Below are 20499 nucleotides of genomic sequence, written 5' to 3'. Positions count from 1 at the left end.
AACCCTCAGCACTATATCAAAAAACAAGACAAAACAAAAAAAACCCCGGACTTTTAGAACATGCACCAGATTTACTGAATCAAAGTTCTGCATTTAAAAAAAGATTCTCCTGCAATCTGTGTACATAGTCAAGTTTAAGAAGCACGGCTCTGGGGCTGGGGTTGTAGCTCAGTGGTAGAGCGCTTGCCTGGCATGCACAAGGCCCTGGGTTCGATCCTCAGCACCACATAAAAATAAATAAATAAAAATAAAGATATTGTGTCCATCTACAAAAAAAAAAAAATTAAAAAAAGAAGAAGAAGCATGGCTCTGGGGCTAAGGTTGTGGCTCAACAGTAGAGCACTCGCCCAGCGTGTGTGAGACTCTGGGTTTGATCATCAGCACCACATATAAATGAATAAAGGTATAGCGTCCACCTACAACAACAAAAAAATATTTAAAAACAAAAAGAAGCATGGCTCTGCATGGAGATGGTAGCAGCTCTTTAATTGGCCTTTTGCGCTAAAAGTGCCCTGCAGTGGAACCCTGCCTCCCCTCCCCTTCTGTCCCAGTGTCCCACTGTTGCTCTAGGCAGAATTCGGGGACTCTCCCTGGCTCTGTCACTCACCAGCTGATAACCTTCTCTTCCCTTTAGTTTCCTCATTTGTAAGTGAAGGCGATGCCTTATGTGGACAGTTTCAGGAGCAAATGTGTGACCATCCTTAGAGCCGGCCTGGGCAGGGTGTGAGTCACATGACTGCTGTCCTTGTTTTATTAATTGTGACCACCACCCTCACTGCTATGTCATAGCCATAGCAAGCAGCACTGATTAGTCTGGGATTTGCCCAGTGTCCAGGTGAATGACAAGCAGTGCCCACCCTAAGTGCAGATGGATCAGCCCCCCAAACCCTTTACCCAAATTTTTAAACCCCTCTCTCTAAAACAACAAGAAATGACAACTTTTTTCGCGCAAAAAAGTTGGTGTGGAACAGTGTCAGTGAACCCTCCGATCTTTCCCTTGCTTGCCTGCCATAAAGATGCATTTCGGACCTCCTCCCTGGGAAGACTGTGTGCCGTGACGGTGTGTTCCTGTGAGTTGTGCCTGCAGCTCCAGAACCCGGGCTCTGGTCCGCCCATCACTGACTAGCCGAGCTGACCTGTGCACAGTGCACATACATGAAATGAAGTCCAACCTGATTGTCGTTAGTATTCTTGACCCTGTGAGTGCCTGCGGCGTTCCAAGACAGCCTCTGTGAGACTTCATGTCCTCTTCAAATGCTTGGACTCCTTGACTCTAGATTGTGGGTTCTGACAGCAAGTGTTGAAGGAACAATGAACTTGGATTAGAATGACCTCCAGGAGCTATTACCAATAAAAACAAATCTACTGCAGCCTATTTCCCTGTCATGTTACAGTGGAGCACCTCATCCCTGCCTGGCAGGATATTGGGTTTCAGATGCACCAAAACATCTGTCCCTAAGCTGTGCGGAGAAGGCGTGATGCCTTTCTAGCAGGAAACATTGTTGATAGCCGTCTTGGGTTGTTTTAGGGTTGTTACCAGGTAGCAGATGCACGGGGACGGGGGTGGGGAGGCGGTGGGAAAGCACCACAGAGCACCTGAGAGCTCTTCCAGGATTCGAACTTGTTTCTGTTTTTATGGTGATTCAGTTAGGTTCCTAGCAAAGGAGCGTTACTGTCCTTAACCCCAAAGCCAACCCAATAATGAGCACAGAGTTTTGAGAAAAAGGAAAAAGGTTTATTGCTTTGCTAACAAAGGAGAATCACTAGGGACTCTCCTGTCCCAGAGGCTGTGATTCTGCCCATCAAGGGGAACAGGGACCTTTTAAAGAAGTGATTCAAAGACTAGATTTCATGTGTTTTATCCAGAGTTGTGATCCACTTGTTAACTTGGGAGATAGTCATTTCTGGGATCTTCTGGTGCCATCCCCAAGTCTGAATTACTTGTTCCTGTGGTGGGTGTGTGCTCAAGGACAGACAGCTCTGCCTAGGATGGGGAAGAAAGGTATCCCGGTTTCCCCTGAGATTGGGGAGGAGCAGAGAGAGAGGAAGAACTTTAACATGTCCACTTTAAAAATAAGTTGCGGAGGCAGAGCAGCAAGGGCTATACTCAAAGCATCAAGTGACACTGTGGCAGAAGGGCTTTCTGCCAAGTTCTTGCACAGCGGGATTGCATATGTATTAGGAGTTGGATGATCCAGGCCTTTACCGTCATGGGATTTTTGGCATGCGAGGCTATGAAATTTCATGAGATTGATTGACCACGTTGAGCTGGTTTTATTGAACAAGTAAATAAAAGTTAACTAAGTACGTCCCATTGATAGCAACAGTCTTTTTTCTTTGTTGGACGCGTAACCTGCACGTCCAACAGAGAAATTCTTAAGGCTTCTAGTTCCAAGTTGATTTAAGAAAAACCTCTACATATGGCAAAAGAATGAAGGAAAGAGGCTTTTTTTAAAAAATACCATGTTGAATCCATTGGAGCTCAGAAAACAGACACTGATTTCTGACATTTCAGGGATATTTAGTTGCTGTTTTATTTTCTTTTTTCTTTTTGTAAGACTGGGGATTGAACACACTCTATACTGAGCTGTACACCCAACCCTTTTCAAAAGATTTCATCTTGAGACAGGGCCTCTCTAAGTCGCTAAGACTGGCCTCAAACTTGCAATTCTCCTTCCTTGGCCTCACAAGTCACTGGGATTATAGGCATGTGCCACCATGTCCAGTTTAGTTGCCATTTCTAGAAGGAAAGGTTATTTAAATGTCCCTTTTCTTCACATGAAGTTTGTGTAGATCCAGTCATAAGCATGGTTTTCAAGGTGCCACATTGTAATGAGCTGAGCTCTTCATGAGTGAAGAGGAGATGGGAGCCTTGTCTTCCAGGGCCATCCCAGTCTCGGAGCCCTTCACGGTTGCTTCTGCTTGGAGCAGGAGCTCCGTCCCCCAAACTCCAAGAACACAAATGCCTTTCCTCGGTCGCACTTTGTGCCCTTTTGCTGTTCCTGCATGCTGGTTTCATTACTCTTCTTCCTTCCTTTTATCACTCCTTGGGCAGCTCTTTGCTGTCTTTATTGAGCAATTATGTCAGGCACTGTGCTTCCTACTTGGACAGAAATCTGTTTAAAAGCAGAATAGGTTCTTTTACATCTGATCTTGCATTCCCAGTGCTCAGATGAATAGGGCTGCCCAGGGCACAGGTCTCTAACTCTGTAATTTCACTCGTCAGAGTCCTCTGTCAGCCACCAGTGCACTACTTTGAAGGCCCTTGTGCTACCCATGACTGCGTGAAGACACTTCCTGCCCTCTTCCCAAGCAACACAGATTTGCTATGTCTTGAGGACTGTGGAATAGACTATTTCAAGCGGGGCTTGGACAGTTACAGGAAGAAACATTTGTAAGGTCCAAGGACTAAAACAACTTGAGCTCACTGCCTGGGTCAGTGCTGCATCTGGAGTTGGGTCCTGCTGAGAGTGGACGTCCCTGGAGGTGGGACCCACCAGCACAGAGAACTCTTGGAATTCCAGAGCACCAGTCACTGTTCCCCACGTTGGTTTTGGTGGCTAATGCTGACCCCAGAGTCCCTTTTCCTTTTACCTAACACTTTCTGGTTGCTGCTACCTGCACTTTTCTCCCCCTGTGGAAATGCAAGTACATTTCAAGGTGGCACATAAATCTGCTTCGTAGGAATCCTGTTATGTGTGTCAGAAATGGATGATGTGTGGTTTTAAAATAATGTTGGTGTTTCTTTCATTAGTGTTACTTGTGTAAACAGGTGTTTGGATTTGTTGAATGCTGACTTGCTGATTTTCATGCGGTTCATTCACTTTCTATGACCTGGGGTAAGAGGACCCACTCTGTAGACAGGTGACTTCACTGTCACTCAGTGAAGCTGTGTGGGAAGTTCTTGGCTCCAGCGGTGCATGTGGTTGCCACTCCCCTGGCTGCCTTTTTCTTGGGACTGTGCATCTAAGAGTGTGTGCATTGCAACCTCTTGAAGCCATGATGCGTGCACGTGCGTGTGTGTGTGTGTGTGTGTGTGTGTGTGAGAGAGAGAGAGAGAGAGAGAGAGAGAGAGAGAAGGGGAGAAAGACACACATTCACTGAAAGAGCTGTTCTAATTGTGTTAAATTAAGGTTGACTTGTACGTGAGTGATATGAAGTTACAGTTAATCATTCAGATTTGTTTGTGTTGGTCAGTGTGGATTTTTGTTTTGTTTTGTTTTGCTTTGTTTTTTAATGTGTTCTCAGGAAAAATTTTTTTTTTTTTTGCTTTCATTATAACACAACTTCCATGCCCTCAGCATAGGTAAGAGGAGCTAAGGCTTGAGAGGAGGGAGATTGATTTCAAGATCTCTTTAAAGCTGGTTAAGCCATGGGGTTTTATCTTGCATCAGTAATCTGGTTGGAAAAGTGTAATTTATCTTTTTAAAAGCTCCATTCATGCCAATCAGTTGGCATGCCTATTAAATTGGTTTTTGAACTTTGAAAGTACCTAGCTCTGTCCATACCTGTATAAATCCAAGGTGCAGTGTTTATGAGGTTGTCAAGGGGACCCCCGCTCTCTTCCTCTTACGCATGGGGAGAGAGCTGAATTGAACTTCCCCTCTCTTTTTTGTGGGGGTTGGTGCTTGGTGGTCCCTGGACTCACCAGGGCGGTGGTCCACAGCATGGCCACATGTCAGAAGCTGTGGGGAGCCCAGACTTTCCCTTTGAAAGTTTCATGATTGAGTCTACTGAAGCCACCCCACAGGACACAAAAACCGACAGGTAAACAGGACAGAAGTCATGCAAGTGCCCTCGTGTGCGTAGGAGCCAAATAAAACATGAAGCCCAAAGAAGAGTGAGCTGGTTCAGGCTGAAATGGCCTCTTCTCATGGGACAGGGAAATGGGGATGTTGTGCTTTTAGAGCAGGGAGCAGATAATTTTTAGGGGAAATGAATGAGACTGGAGAGCAGACAGTGGGCTGGACAGAGTTCCCCGGGGCTCGGGTTTGCTGTGGAGGGTCTCTTCTTCTCTGAGGTGGGTGGAGTCGACTTTGGTTGGGGAAATTGCAGGAAGAAGCTCTGAAGGCATTCCTCTTCCTCTTGGGTGAATCAGGTCTTAAGGTAGATTAGGGAAGTCCAGAGGAAGCCCCTCCCTGCACTTGCAAGAAAGAGGATCCAAGATGCTGAGGCTCGGGCAGTGGGGGGAGCTCAGAGAGCTTGGTTCTGAGTCTGTCCAGCTCAGCATGTCAGAGATCCGCGGTTTGGAGTATCCTTTTTGGAGCTCCAGGTCACGTGGGTACAGCCACGGCTGCAGCCCCAGACCTCCTGGTCAATGAGAGGATAGAAGAGAATCGGACATGCCACCCGGGAGCTGGGGGCCAGGTGGGCCACAGCGAGGACCCCCCACCTGCATGACTGTGCACCTCCCCTGCACCCCTCTCCCCCCAGCAACCCGTGCAATGCACTTCCCTCATTTAACTCCAGGGCTGGGGCCTCCCATTGACGGTCCCCAACGGGAATTATCTCCTTTCAAGGACAGTGTTTCCTCAGAATCTGATTGTGATGTTTACTCAGGACAGTGACTGATTCTTTGAATGAACGACAGAAAGAGGAAAGACATGATTAAGGCCTGAGAAAGTTTGTTGCAGAAAATTTGTGAATTGTAAAAACAGTACAGATAAGAAAAAAAAAATATTTCCAATCCTTCCCCATTAATGAGAAAACCACCACTCCTCCTTCCCAGGTCAGTGATGAAAATAACAAAAATAGCTCTGAGTAAACTTTTAGAATATTTGGGGCAAACAGGTGCAATTGCCGTAACTTTTGGAGTAAGGAGCAGTCTGGGACTCGGGTACGAAGGAACTTGCTTCAGGTGTGGCAGTAACTAACCCATGCATGATCTACCTGGTGGCAAGCTGAGGGATGCTTGTGAGGCTAATAGAGTTTTTATATTTGGGCTGGGCACAATGGTGCACGCCTCTAGTCCCAGCAACTCAGGAAGCTGAGGCAGGAGGATCACGAGTTCAAGGCCAGCCTCAGCAACTTAGTGAGGCCCTAAGCAATTTAGTGAGACCTTGTAAAAAATAAAAGGCTGGGGATGTGGCTCAGTGGCTAAGAACTCTTGGGCTCAATCCCCAGTACAAAGTGTGGGATGTGGGGGTTTATATTTAGCTCTTGCCAACGAAGGTCAGCTCCTGTCCTACCTTGCACAGTGGCCATGATATGACATGACTGGAGGGTTATTTTTACTGTGACACTCCTGTCGGTCTGCGTTCATGGGAGAATGCTACCTGTTTCAGGAGCGTGCAGCCAGGAGTTCCTAATTAGGAGAGGAATGGCCACCGCCGCTGTCCCCACTAGGCAGCTGGCCCAGGCTCCTTTCTCACCCATCGGCAAGTGACTGCTGCAAGCCAGACCCTCTGCTCTGACCTCACTAGGGTCACTTCAGGCCAGTGTCCTCTGGCCATGTAGACAGTAGAGCATGAGAGGGAAATGTAGCCTTCATTGTCCATAGGAAGGAAATCTGCCCTGGGTTTTATAAAATGCTTTTTCTTTTTTTTTTTTTTTAACTCTCTCCACTCAAATGCTTATTTTTTCCTGTATCCTTAAAAAAATAAATGTCAACCTTAGCGGATGCAGTTTCGATGAACTGAGTTTATCAAAGGCCCATCTTTATAAGAGGAAACCCAGCTGCAGAGCCAGTTTGCACCGTTACTTTGATTCTGTGCTGGACAGAAGCAGGGCTGAGGGCTCTGCAGGCCCTACCCAGAGCCGAGGTGCCAGGTGCCCCCAGGGCTCCCGCACAGGGCTGGCCAGCTGAAGCAAAGCTTTTCTGATGCTCGGTGTTGAGTTAAACCAGGGCTGCGGGAGGCTTGCCGGGGGCTCACCCACCCCTAGAACACGTGGGCCAGCGTCACTCCTCCGGAGCCGTGTGGGGTATTTCACCTCCATGCCAGGAACTCGGTGCACTGAAAAGTCCAAATCACTGGTTTGGTCATTGTGATTTCTGGTCCTTTCTGACTCCCATTCACGAAATCATTTCCTTTATTCAAAAAATCCTGGAGGGTTGGGGTTGTGGCTCCGAGGTCCAGCACTTGCCTAGCACATGTGGGGCGCTGGGTTTGATCCTCAGCACCACCTAAAAATAAGTAAATAAAACAAAGGTGTTCTGTCCATCTACAACTAAAAGATACATTTAAAAAATACTGGAGACGTTAGGTTGCGTGTGTTTTTACCTGGTCTAAGCCTTTTATTTCTTTTATTCTGCTTAAATGATATTTTTATTTGGTGGGGGGAGCTTTAAATGAACATCAGTTATGTAATGTGCTTCTTTGATTGACAAGAGAAAATACTGAGAACTGGAGTGGGGAGAGGAAGGAAGTGCTACGTGATCAAGAAGCCCTGCAGTAGTGTTTCCATTTGAAGTGTTTGTTGTTGTTTTATGATAGTAAAACTGGACAGTCTGTGTGACGCTACATTGGTTTATTTTATTTTCCTAAATTTAATTGGATCTGAGAAATGACAGATTTGGTATAAAATCTGGGGTGTGTGTGTGTGTGTGTGTGTGTGTGTCTGTCTGTCTGTCTGTCTAGATTTGGATAAAATTCCAAAGAGTGATTAAAGCCTCACTGTAGGGGTGATACAGACAGGTAGGAGGACCTCACCTGGGTCTGTGAACCTTTACCTCCTTTCTGTTGACCCGTGTAAATGTAGGGCTCTTGCAGCTGGTAGACGGACCTGTTTATATGACTCTGAGTGAGATTTGCAAACTAGTTTGTGCTGCTTCCTGGGGACCCAGAGTTTCACAGCCTCTCTCCCTGTTCGCAGTTTGGCTGCTGTGTTCCCTGTGCTGTATTTGAAAACACAAATGACACCGAAGACAAGATATTTTTCCAGGCAGGGGAGGATTCCGGGGGATTGAACTCAGGGGCCCTTAACCACTGAGCCCTATCCCCAGCCCTATTTTGCATTTTATTTAGAGACAGGGTCTCACTGAGTTGCTTAGTGCCTCACTTTTGCTGAGGCTGGCTTTGAACTCACTATTCTGCTGCCTCAACCTCCTGAGCCGCTGGGATTGCAGATATACGCCACCGTGCCCAGCAGCAGATGGGTTTTTAACTTGAAGTTGAATTTTGGGCAAGCCATTAGTGAGGTTTTAGCATTCATGCAATTATTGATCACTTTGATTATCATTAAAAATCTGCTGCGTAGAAGCATAGTTATTCAAGTTCATAAGAAAACCCACAGGTGTTTTCTGTTGCTTTTTAAATTTTTACCCCCATTTCCCTCAACCAGGGCAGGGATGTCATTTATTGTTCATGACATCCAATTAAAAGAGCATGAAATAGAACAAAATGTCAAAGTCAATACAGGTTTGGAAAACCTGATTGAATTATTCAGAAGAGTAAGGGACTGGGGCTGTCGCTCAGTGGCAGAGTGCTCGCCTAGCATGCGCGAGGCACTGGGTTCCATCCTCAGCACCATATAAAAATCAGTGAATAAGATAAAATCATTCTGTCCAGCTACAACTACAAAAAATTAAAAAATAAATAAAGAAAGAAAAGAAGATGACGACTATCTTAGAGTTCCTTATTTTTGAGACCAATCCCAGGCGGTATCTGCTCTGAGTCAAAGCCAGAACTCTTCATCTTTTTCACATAAAGTATAATCTTGGTTTCCTCTTCAGAGCTGTGGCCTAATTATTATATATAGTTGCATTCCCTCTTTCTGCTCTCCAGTTCCTTTAAAGCCATTCTCCCGTGGCCAGTCCTCTTGGATTTTAAGTTATTGTGAATGACATTAGTCTGCTGCAGGGAAAACAGCCGTAAGGAAAGGAGATCTTAGCTCTCTGCTTGCTGGCTGCACTCCTCCACCATGTCCTTCCACCATGATGTTCTGCCTCACCCTGGGCCCAGAGCTGTGGAGTCGGCCAACTGGGGACTGAACCTCAGGAACAATCCCAAAGGTGTCCAAAAGAGGGTCTCTGCTGCTGCCTCAGTTTATAAGAAAGAGAACTGACAGATCCTCCTAGGTAGGACTATAACTTCTCAAAAAATGAGCTCGTCTTCCATAAGAAGGGATACTCTTCCTTTTTTTTAAAACAACTTTATTGAGAAGCTCCATAAGCAACTCCCCCTCCCCACAAGATGAAGCAGGGGAGAGGCTGCTGGCAGACAGTGACCGCAGGCCGGGGATGCGCGAGAAGGCCAGCCCTCGCCTTGATGGTGCATGGATTCGGATGGTGCGTGCCAGCCAGGAGACTCAAGTCCTGCCATCATTTCCTACTCAACGTCCGTCTGCACAGAAGTTGTGGCTCACACCATCTCTCTCAATATTAAAGTCACTGTGACCACAAATAACATGATTAACAAGCACAACCCTGTAAATGGTTATCCTATAAGTTGTTGTATTTTCAATCTGTTTTTATGTTTAGATTCCATAGAGGAAAATAACTATAGTAATATCATACGTTTCATTAATGTTTGCTTTGTAGGACTCCAAAGATAATTTGAAGGAATACTGATGGTGTTTTAAGTGGTAAGATTTAAATTTCAAAATGTCAGGATTAAAGAGTTCCTGTTCGAATAGTCACACCTTCTACGAATAAAACTCGTTCGCATTTGGGTAATTTATATGTTCTGACTGTGAGAAATTAATTTGGCCATTAAAAACAGTAAAAAATTGCATAAAAATATGATAATTTAAAATTAAAATGAGATTTTATTGTAGAATCAAATAAAATGGCTTTCTGTGATTGGAACTTTTTAAAGATGTTGAATTATTTCATGGCAAGAAGAGCAGCCAAATTATGGACACTGAACACATTTCTGAGAAAATATTTATTCTCTATTACATCTTGGTTACGTCTTATGAAAAACTGATGGCTTCATGAAGTTTGGCCCCCGCGTGTGGATTTTGGTGTTACTAAGTCACTGCTATTAGTACAGGTGAAATGGTCACTTTAAAAAGTAACAAAGGAAGCCGGGCACGGTGGCGCACACCTGTCATCGCCTGGTTGTCCTCTGTCAGCAGTCATTGCTCTGCTACGGGGCTCGTTGGTTGGTGGTGTACCTCTTCTCGAAGACGGAACATCACGGTCACCATTTGTGCATCATGGTTGGGTGGCTTTCCCTGGCCTGGGTTTATAGCCATCTGTGGGATAGCGGAGAGGATGTCGCTTGTGAAATGAGGCCCCAAGTCTCCAAGCTTCATCAGCTTGTTGGGAAGGACATAACTCAGAAGCGGAGGTGCTGAGATCTGAGCCTCGGACATATTCTGACCTGTGGCCCGGAGTACTTCCTCTGAGCCACTTTGAGTCTTTAATCTCTAGTTGTGGACTGAAAGGTCACCTTTGAAAGACACTGTGGTACTGTGACAGGACTGATTCGGGGCTTGCATACTTTCTTGATTCTCACTCAAATTAATCTGCCTTTCTGATGGTCACATGGGCACTTTTTTCTGTCTTTTGGTGTGTATTTTATGTCTCAATGATGTTTGCAGAGCCTAGCCACAGTTTACCCACTCCCTCTTGAATAGGGCTTTTGGAATTGCCAATAATAGTGGTAATAAGAACCAATACTTGGTAGTTAATAACAGCCAATACTTACGTGGAGTGTATTACCTAATCATTTAATCCTCACAGGGTCCTGGAAATCCACTTTCTAAATAAGAAAACTGAGGCTCAATGGGATTAAGTGATTTGCCCCCTCAGCCAGCCAGAAAGTGGGGAAAGTGGGGTCTCCTGCCCACAGGCCAGGCATGCCGACCCCATCTGGGGTCAGTTGTTCCTTCCAGATGCCTTTCCTGCTGGCCTGTTCAGGGGGTCTAGCCTACTCGGGAGGTTCTGATACAGGACGCAGTTGGAATGTCCTCTTCTTTTGCTGTGGAGGAGAGATTGCTGGCCAGTCAGTCCTTGGCAGACGCTGACCACTCACGTTGAGCTTGCCCTGGCTTTGGTTTCCTTTGCCCCTGAGGCTGGGTAGCTCCTACATGCATGCCCTCTAATCACGCCGTCCTGAGGAAGAGGAAACCGAGGCCCAAAGGTTCAGTGTCACATCCAAGATCACAAAGCTGACAATTTTTACAGACTAACAAAATTGGGGATTTTCTTACTATGAATTGATGTTTCCGAGTTAGGATAAATTTTCAAGTGACCTTGATCAAATGGAAAAGCTTGACTTTTTACTCAGCTGTATTCGATGGTGGTTTCCCTGGGATTGGCAAAGGTTTTGGAAATGTATTCCCAAACTGCAGAAATAATTTCTCCAGATGAAGTAAAATCTCCTGAGATGCGGTGGGTGCGTGGTCCAGTTTTCTTCTTTCCATTCCCACAGATTCCCTCCTTTCCAGCCCTCGTTCTGGGAGTCCTGGCTGTGAGTTTCGGGGGCCTGCAGGGCAGTTCTAGGATTATGTAGTCATGTTCTGCCGGGGCGGGGTCCCTGCGACACAGCTAGAGTGTTCAGGTGACAGTTCCACTGCCTCAGATTGACAGGCCAGGAAGTGTGTGTGTGTTCCGTGCAGGAATGTTGGAAAGAAAAAGCGAGTTTCTAAGAAGATTCATAGACAGGAATATAGAGGCTAATGCAGATATTCCTTATTTAAAAAAAAAAAATCTAAAAAATTTATATGAACTATGTGGCTATTTTTAAAAACTGGCTTTTATTAGCTCCCAACATTGCTAAGAGACTGGTTTATTCAGCCAGGAGTGTTTTAGTCTGGCTGACTCCTGGTGTGTAATTGCATTTGTTATGTGAACCATTCTGCCATCCTGCTCACCCGTGTGCAAGGCCTTTGGGCATGCAGTAGAGTGTGCAGTGTTTAGGTGACTTTCAAAGTAAAAGCTTGGTGCCAAATCTGAATTTTAGATTTAAGACATTATGTGTATGTTAACCCCACTTTGGGGGCAGAGATTGTGTGTGTGTGTGGGGGGGGGCAGGTGTCAGCGGTTCTCCAGCTCTGGGGTACGTCAGCATCACCCCGAGGGCTTGTCCAACGCACTGCCACGCCCCACCCCTGAGTTTCTTGTTCCTCGGGTCTGCAGTGGGCGTTGCTGTTCCGACATGTTTCCAGCTACAGGCTGATGCTGGTGGTCTGGGGACCCCAGTCTGAGAACCATGGTGGAGAAAAGCCTAGAAAGAAATCCAGAGGGTGATTCCCTGGCGTTAACAGTGGTCATCTCATCCCGGGCAGTGGGTTACCGGGGCTCTTCATTTTCCTTTATACTTTTCTGCATTGATTTTTTTTCTCCCCAGGGATGAAGTAGTCGTCGTATTCTCAGAAAAAGCAGCATTCAAAAGTTTTTTGAGGCTCGGGTATTCAGGGCGTCAGGAGCACATGCTTCTTCTTGTCCACTCGCGTCACACTGTCCTTGTAGGAACTAGGCCCCAGCATTGCACTTGTGTCCCTGATTCCTACTTCACCGTCCCAAGAGGTGGCGTCGAGAGGGGCCTGTTTGTCACACGGAGCACAGGCACACGGGAAGCATGAGCAGCGTGTATCCGCAGCCCCCATAGCCTCCCTTCCCTGACACCAGTCGGCTTCTCTCCAGCCCCAGGATGGCCGTCTCAGGAGTACAGACGGGAGGAGGAAGGTCTCGGAATCTGGAAGGGGAGTAAAGAGTTCTTCTAGGTAGCAAAATAAGTCAAGGCCACAAGGACGGCTCACCAACCCACTGCAAAACCCTGGTGCTAGAAGTGGCTCTGGAGCAGGAGGGGGGCTCGCTGCGATCTAGGAGTCACGCGTGTGTGCCTTCACGGCTTCGGGAGTCACGTGTGCCACACCACACGTGACAGGGGTCTCCAGAGTGCCGGGCTCCCCTGTGTGATGTCTTAGAAGGCCCTTGCTCTGTTGCAGTTAGCTTACGGGTCGACTAGGTCAGAAAACACCAGAATGAATGAGTGTCCAGAGAACTGACGTTTAGGACTAATTCTACAAATTCTAAGCAGGTGCCTTGATCCCTTGCATCAGGCCTCCAGCGTAAGTGGAAGCGTCAGCTTTGTGAGTGCCGTGGGTTGACTCTGGGGACAGGGAGTAGAAGCTGGAGGAGGTGGTCAGAAGCAACTCACGCCCCCTGAACTCCAAGGCTGGCTGTGACCGGAGCCCGGGGTGGGGGTGGGGGGTGGTGGGGTGGTGGGGCTGCCCCTCTTCCCCCAGCCTCCTGTCTGTTGTGGTGACTCACTGAAGCCCATCTCCTGTCCTGGGGAGGCCGTGGCAGAGCCGGGTGGACCCAGGTTCCGCCCTGCCCAGCCGCTTGGCAGTGAGCCAGCCGTGGTTGGCTGAGGTCACTCAGCTGCGGCCGGTGTTGGTCCTGGTAACGCTGAAGTCCTTTCCTATCGGCGTCTCCAGGAAGCCCTAGCCATTACTGTCTCTGGAAGTCCACGAGTCTGTTACAGTGAAGGACGACCTCTCACCTGAGGAATGTGTTTGTCACTGCGTCCTTCAGGGCCGTATTAGGAAGCCGAGGCGTCAGGCATCGGTGGCCACCCTCCCGGGTCGCAGGTAGTTGGCGGCTCTCTGCGCTGCTCTTCCGTCTCCCTCTAAGTGAGCACTCCATCGTGGTTCGACGTGCGTGGACAAAAGTCCCAAATTCACGGTGGCTCTCTCCAGGAGAGGCCAACATTCGGGCCCCTGGTAATTCACTCTGTCCTTCAGAGAGCCGAGGGTGGCACGCTGGCGGACGGCATCTCTTCAAGTGCCGCGGGAGCCTGGGCCCATTTTTAATTCCCTTTCTGTGATGAAGGTCCACTGAGTCTCACGTCATGGCTGCCGTGTGCCCTAGGGACGGCTGGCCAGGGCGGCCAAGGGCTCCACCTGTGGCACTTTGTTCCTGCTGAGCAGGAGGCCAGAGGGAAGCCCCAGGTGTCCAGGAGTCAGGTTTTAGCCTCATTCAGACTGTATTCCAACTTTGACCAGTCAGGGGCGGATTAGCAAAGTCCCCCGAAGTCTCCCTGTGCCCTTGCCCTGGTGGAGACGCCGTGGACGCAGTCTTTCCCTCTGAGTTGGTGACCCGAGCTTGCTCTGCAGCACTCTCAGGACCCAGTTGTTTGTAACCTTGTGTTTAGCTTTCACGTTGTTTACAGCGTCTGCCATGTGACGTCCCTCTCAGCATTTCCCTTGTGTATCAGTCTGAGGTCACATTTGGGTGATCGACAGGGCTCCCGGTTCTGAAGTTGAAGCTCAGGGCTCCCCGGGACCCCTCCCTGTGTTTTTCGAACATCCTTTTAAGCACGATGGATTTTTGGATGGTCATCTTATGACACTGGGCACATGTGACCTGACTCAGAGCCGGAAAACACAGTGTCTTACTTTGTGCTGTTCTGACGTCAGGATTTCTTGCACAGTGCAGTACAGAGATGCAGGGAGGGGGTATTTATGGTGAGACCTGTCACGGCTTTGTCACCTACACGTAGCATCCGAGATAGCGCAGAACAAGAGGGAGCGGAGCTGACTCTTGGTCCTGTGGCCTTTGGTGGCAGCCCCTGGCAGCTGGCAAACCGGTGTTCCCAGGCTCTGCCACTGTGTGGGCCCCCCGCCACCACCCCAGGCCTCCCTGGGATCTGCTCTGACTGGTGTGGAAAGATCTCCTTACACCTCATCTGAGACGGCATCACAGTGTCTTGAACATTTTGGAAAACGAGAAGCTCCAAATATTTGCTCACACAAAATGCCTCAGCAGTGGAGAGAATGTGCCTCCAGGACAGGGGTTCATTTCAGTCCATCCAAGGGGACTGAGCCAAGTCTGATGGGGGTGAGTGGGCTCGCACACTCGTGTTCATTTCCCCATGCCAACCCAAACCCACAGGCAGAAACACACACTTCTGCAGGAGATCCTGACTCTCGTTGCAAGTCGAGCATCCCTTGTCTGAAATGCTTGGGATCAGAAGCGTTTCTGGTTTTCAAGTTTTTGAACCTTGGAAGTGTGCTTACCTGATGAGCTATCTTGGGAATGGGCCCCAAGTCGAAACACAAAATTCATTCATATTTCATATAGAGATGGCCCTTATATCCCGAAGCTTATTCGACACAGTATGTTCCATTTGTGCGTGAAGCAAGGTTTCATGACGTAGGTTATCCACCTGTAACATCAGGTTAGCACTCAAAAAGCTTCAGATTCTGAGCACTTTGGACTTGAGGTTAACTCTGGCAACCTCACTTCTGCACACTGCACCCGACAGGGCGACTCTGCCGCCTCTCTCACGTCATGTGAGGGTTGTGGGGGCCCGGGGTTTGTCGGGCCTGCCAGCCGATTCTAGGGTGTGTCTTGGGCTGGCTGTGGGGACCCAGGCTGTGGGAGCCCCCTTCCTGGCCTGCAGGTGCCAGGTGCTTGTCGGGCCAGGAGTCTCTGCCTGGCCAGCCTCCTGTGTCCTCCCCATCCTGATTGCTCCAGGAGCCGTCTCGCTCTCACTCCGCCTCCTGCCAGCTACTAGGGAAGCAGGGAATTTGCTCTTCCCTGACTAGAATTTTTATTGTGGTAAAATATATACAACAAAATTTATCATTTAAACTTATTTTTTAAGTGTACCATTTTGTGGTATTCAGTACCTAATGGACAGTGTGGAAACATGGCCACTGTCCATTTTAAGAATTCTTTTGTCATTTCAAACAGAAAACTCTACTCACTCCATAACAACCCCACCACTCCCCGCCTGGTGCAGGGTGGCCTCTGGTCTCCTGTGGATTTGTCTCCATGGATTTGATTCCTCTGTAGTCTTCATGTAAGTGGCATCTTATATATTTGCTCTTTTGTGTCTGACTTATTTCACTTTTCTTTAAGGACTTCTTATTGCTTTATTGTTAGATACTGCTAATAAACTCTTGTTTGAAGTTTTTTAGATGTCACACCAAGTTAATCATCTTGGTCTTCTGATCATACACACACACACACACGCACACACCTTTTTTCAAGTAAAGAAATGTTTATTTATTGAATAGTTGCCACCAAATATTACTCAATATATCATCTTTTTTTTAATTTTTTTTTTTTTTTGGTGCTGGAGATTGAACCCAGGGCCTTGTGCATGCAAGGCAAGCTCTCTACCAGCTGAGCTGTATCCCCACTCTTTATTTCAATATATCATCTCGCAGCGTATCACTTTCAAGTTAAAATGTCAGAAACACACCCCATTATTTACAGTTCTTTTAAGGAATTATCTAATGACACATTGAGGTGCCAATTCTTTTGGCTTATTATTCTTAAAAGAATGATAGTAGCAAAAGTGATGTAAAATCTTCAGTGTGAGATTATGATGAAGCTACATTTTGCAAAAATTTAAGGTGTGAGGTGGCAAACCCCCATCCAGCATCCTGAATTGGGTCCCTTCGGGAGGGACTGATAATTAACACAGTCAAACTTTGAAACGGAGAGACGGAGGCAGTTTAATTCTGCCACTGAGACGTACACATCTTAAGGTATTTGACTTTCAGGCTACAGTTTTGAAGGTCTGAAGTATCGGAGCGGGTGATGGATTGGCGGGTTGGCACTTTGAACACATGAATTGCCTTGATGTCGTTAACATACATTTTCAGAGTATTGCTGGAACTTTTGGAATACACTAGAGTCGTTCCTTTGGTGTTCAGGGGCCCTGCGGATTGGCATTGCTGGTTCTTGACAACATTATTCACTGTATCAAGAAGGTCTCTTAAACTGCACTCTTTGTATCCTTGTTCGACTGCAGAAACCGCTCTGGCATGGGTCTTGGTTGGAATCTTACTGAGAATCTGCTTAAGTTCTGGGTCTTCTCACTTAGGTCTTGTTGTTCAGTTATATACTCTTCTCCATCATCAGCTGCCATCTGAGGAAGGTTCTCCACAGAGCCAAATTGTATACCTTTTTCCTCTGAAATTTTCATAATGTCTTGTGTGAGACCCAGATTTTCTTTTTCAGCCTTAGTGAACGTGGATCTGAGTGTCTGAGCTTCAGAAAAATTTACTCTTTCTAGCTCATTAATCACAGCGTAGGTAACTGCACAGAGGGGCATAAAAGCTAGAAGTGATCTCGTTCATCATCTCTTCCATTATCAACCTCATTCAACCCACTTAACCTGTTTTTGCGATTCATCCATTTTATAGCATGTATCAGAATTTCATTCCTTTTCGTGGCTGAATAATATTCCACTGTGTGTATATACCCCATTTCGTTTATCATTCTCCCATTGATGGACTCTTGGGTTATGTCCACCTTTGGGCTATTGTCAGTAATGCTTCTATGAGCATGAGTATACAAATATTTGTTCAAGGCCCTGCTTTCAGTTCTTTGGAGTATATTCCAGAAAGTGGGATTACTGAATTCTGATTACATTTTAAGGTACTTTTAGATACTGACCGTAATTTTTAAAATCATTAATATACCCTAATTAAGCATTCTCCAAGTAATTAAACTCTAAATCATTTTTTCATCAAAGTTTCAGTCTCCTCCTCCCCCTCCTCAATGTCCTGTCCCTCCTGGGCCTTGCTCTTGTACCACTGAGCTGCACCCCAGCCCCTGAGTCTCCTCCTTGGCCCTCTGCTTTTTCAGTGAGTTTGTAACTGGGGACGCCTCCCAGCCAAGCAGCAGCTAGCGAAGCTAGCTACCAGGAAAACCCTCTAAGTGTGTCCTAAGAAATGCACCAGGAACTTCACAAAAACTGGGATTTTTTTCCAGCAGTCTTGTGTTTTAACAAAAGATGAGCATTTTCTTTTCAGAACTGAGAGTGACTTAGACATGACGCCCGCTTTCATTACGTGTTGGATTCTGACGTCTCCATCGTAGACGAGTCCTTTACCCAAGGATGACCTAAAGAAGCCTGCTCTGGGCTGGGGCAGTCGCTCCTCCTAGGGGTTAGGGACAGGATGAGAATAAACGGCATCTTTAGTACATGTAGCCATTTGTGCTATTAAACAGCTTCTCTTTCTGATTCACCTCCCTCTGGCCAAGTATCCTCTTCATTAGTAACTAATTTCCAGGTGTCTCCTTGCTCCTCCCAACGGGGGACACTGTTGGCCTTTGTCGCTGTTCTGACCACTCCATTCTCTGTGAATGACTGCTGCCAATCAAACACATTCCTTAGTTAAGGGTTCCGTAATTGAGAACTGTGCACGTGCACACACAATTACTGTTGCTTACCTGCTCCCGCCCACGGGACTTTGTGTTTTCTGCTAGCCGAGCGTCCAGGGAATCCTGTGCTTTCTCTTGTGAAAGACACAGTGATGTCGTCTTCTCACTGACGGCTCAGAAGCCACGGTACTTACTCCCTGCCACCTGGCGGCCAGCCTGCCCACAGGAGACGGAGAACGTGTTTGCCCGGAGCCTCAGCCTTGCAGACTCCTGGGTCCCTGGCTGCAGCTCGCTTGCTTCACAAAGGAGTCTTAAGGGCATCTCAGTGTCCACCACCAGTGTCCTCTTGTCCTCCAGCAAACCAGCCCCACCTGCAGCGTCCCTAAGGTGGGGCTCTTCTCCTCTGGCCCCGATTTCCCCGGGTGCCTCTTTCACCTGCCCACCCCCCAATCAGCTCATCCTCAGGCCCCTTGGGCGGGCCCTGCCCTGGCTCTGTCACCTGCCACCCTCCACCCTGGAGGTTCTTCCCCAGGTAGCGGAGGGATGGATCTGAAGCATTTGTTGATTTTGTTATTTTCATCTGGAGGGTATTCAAGGAGGAGTGAACTTAATTCGAATCAGATGTGGAGCTTGAATATAAAGGTGATAAGTGGCCTTAGCATCTCCATTAATCTTGTCTTCTTAGATATTCTACCATGTAGGGGGGGGGGGGACCAGCTAACCCAGGTTTTGTAGGAATTTGTTGTGGTCACCTTTGAACCCAGCTGAGCTTTTGTTTCATGTCCAGTTACAACCAGCAAGAAGAGGGGGGGCGGGGGGGGAGTGCCAGTAAAGAAGAGCTGGGCTAAAAGGACTGTGGAATCCACCCTCAGTGCAGGCTTCATTTAGGAGGGGCTGCCCTTGGTAGAGATCTTATTTATTGTCTATAGATATTTTATTTTACCGATAAGACCTATTATTACTAAACTAAAAAAAAATCTGTGGAATATACTTGCAAAAATAGTTTTATCAATTAATCCAATTAATCCACTTCAGCTTTTAAGTCAGAGAAGGGACATGAAGCACAGCAATGCAGTGAACTTTAGTTAACAGCACATCGTATCACACAGGCCTGTAGCAACTAGACCTATCTCAAGTTCAAGACTAGAAGCTGTTCAGGAATTCCCCAAGTTGTAAGGAACTCTACCTAGGATGGTTAACTACTGTCAGGAAAACATTCCAGATCAAGAATCTGCCTTGCTGGTACCTGTGTATGTGACTTTCCTAAGCATGTTAGTAAATCCCATCTCAAAATGTGTCATTATCATCTCCAGCCACGATATTTTACAGTTTCAACATACATGTATTTAGTAACCCTGAGGTTTCCCGAAAAGTGTTAACTGAAAGTTATTTTAAAATTCTAGAATTGTACCCTGAAAGATTTTCCAGCACCTCAGTATATGGGATCCTGATAGGTATGCTGAGCAGGGTTGAGACACAGACCTGACCCGAGAGGCCAGAATCTGTGAACTCTGATTGTTATCCTCCTTGGGTCCCAGGCTGGACAGTCTTAGGGAAAGGTTTTTGAGAGTTCAGTCCTGAGATAAGAAGTCCTTCCCGCTCTGCCCCAGCAGACACTGGTCACCAGGCCAGAGGGAGCAGGAAGGTGCAGAGAGCCAGCTTGTGGCGTGGCTGCTGCACTTATCACTTGTGTAGGTGGTTCATGTGAAAATCTGTGCTTCTTAGTGCAGAGATTGTGAGGAGGGTCACCCCCGGTCACCAACAACTGTCTTTCCACACACAGGAAAAGACCTAGACTGCCAACCACAAAGAGAGAGAGAGAGATTCATGCCTGGCAAGTTCAGGGCTTTGGAACAGGGATGTGATGGAATTTCCTGTTTTAATTAAGAAGACTTATTGAATTCCAGGGGCCAACTACTTGACCTTACCTGGGTGGATGAGTCCCTTCTCCTTGAAGTCTCCAGGCTCATCCACTTTTATTTTTTAATTCTGTTTTTCTTTAAGCTTTGGGGAGAGGCTGTTTGCTTTTTAAAATTCCAAAATGCCTCCTACACAAAAGTGTGTGAAACGTGTGCAGATGAAGAACAGCAGGGGACACGAGAGGCCGGCAGCCTGCGCCCCTCTGAAGCAGCCCACCCCGCACTTGTGCAGAGGGGCGGACCCCCAGAGCCGCCCCAGCGCCTCCCTGACTTCCACGCGCATCCTCCTCCGTTTTTATGAACCGCTTTCCCATACAGCCGCTCGCCCGGGCAGTTTATTTTTAGCTTTGCCCTTTGGGCAGAAGCTTGCATAAATGGCATCGCGCTGGCCGTGCCATCCAGGGACTTGCTGAGGCCTTGTGCGTCGGCTGTCGGGGTCCCTCGGAGTTGGGGTGTGGAACCTCAGCGCACCCTCCTGTCCTGCTGAGAAGCGTCCAGGTGTCCGCACCATCTCGGTTTTCTTTTCTCTGGGTTTGCTTTTCCATGAGCTTTTGGAGAACAGTT

At 47.4% G+C, this 20499-nt stretch overlaps 1 protein-coding gene and 1 non-coding gene across 2 annotated transcripts in view; both read left to right on the top strand.

Annotated features, from left to right (window-relative positions):
- Kif13a (kinesin family member 13A) overlaps positions 1-20499 on the top strand; it is a 174980-nt gene that overhangs the window by 34539 nt on the left and 119942 nt on the right.
- On the top strand, positions 157-229 carry Trnaa-ggc (transfer RNA alanine (anticodon GGC)). The gene has a single exon. It is a non-coding gene; the product is annotated as a tRNA-Ala (tRNA).

The sequence above is a fragment of the Ictidomys tridecemlineatus genome, chromosome 8, assembly GCF_052094955.1.
Source record: "Ictidomys tridecemlineatus isolate mIctTri1 chromosome 8, mIctTri1.hap1, whole genome shotgun sequence".
In the NCBI taxonomy this organism is placed as follows: Eukaryota; Metazoa; Chordata; class Mammalia; order Rodentia; family Sciuridae; genus Ictidomys; species Ictidomys tridecemlineatus.
This window is presented reverse-complemented; position numbering and strand designations above follow the sequence as displayed.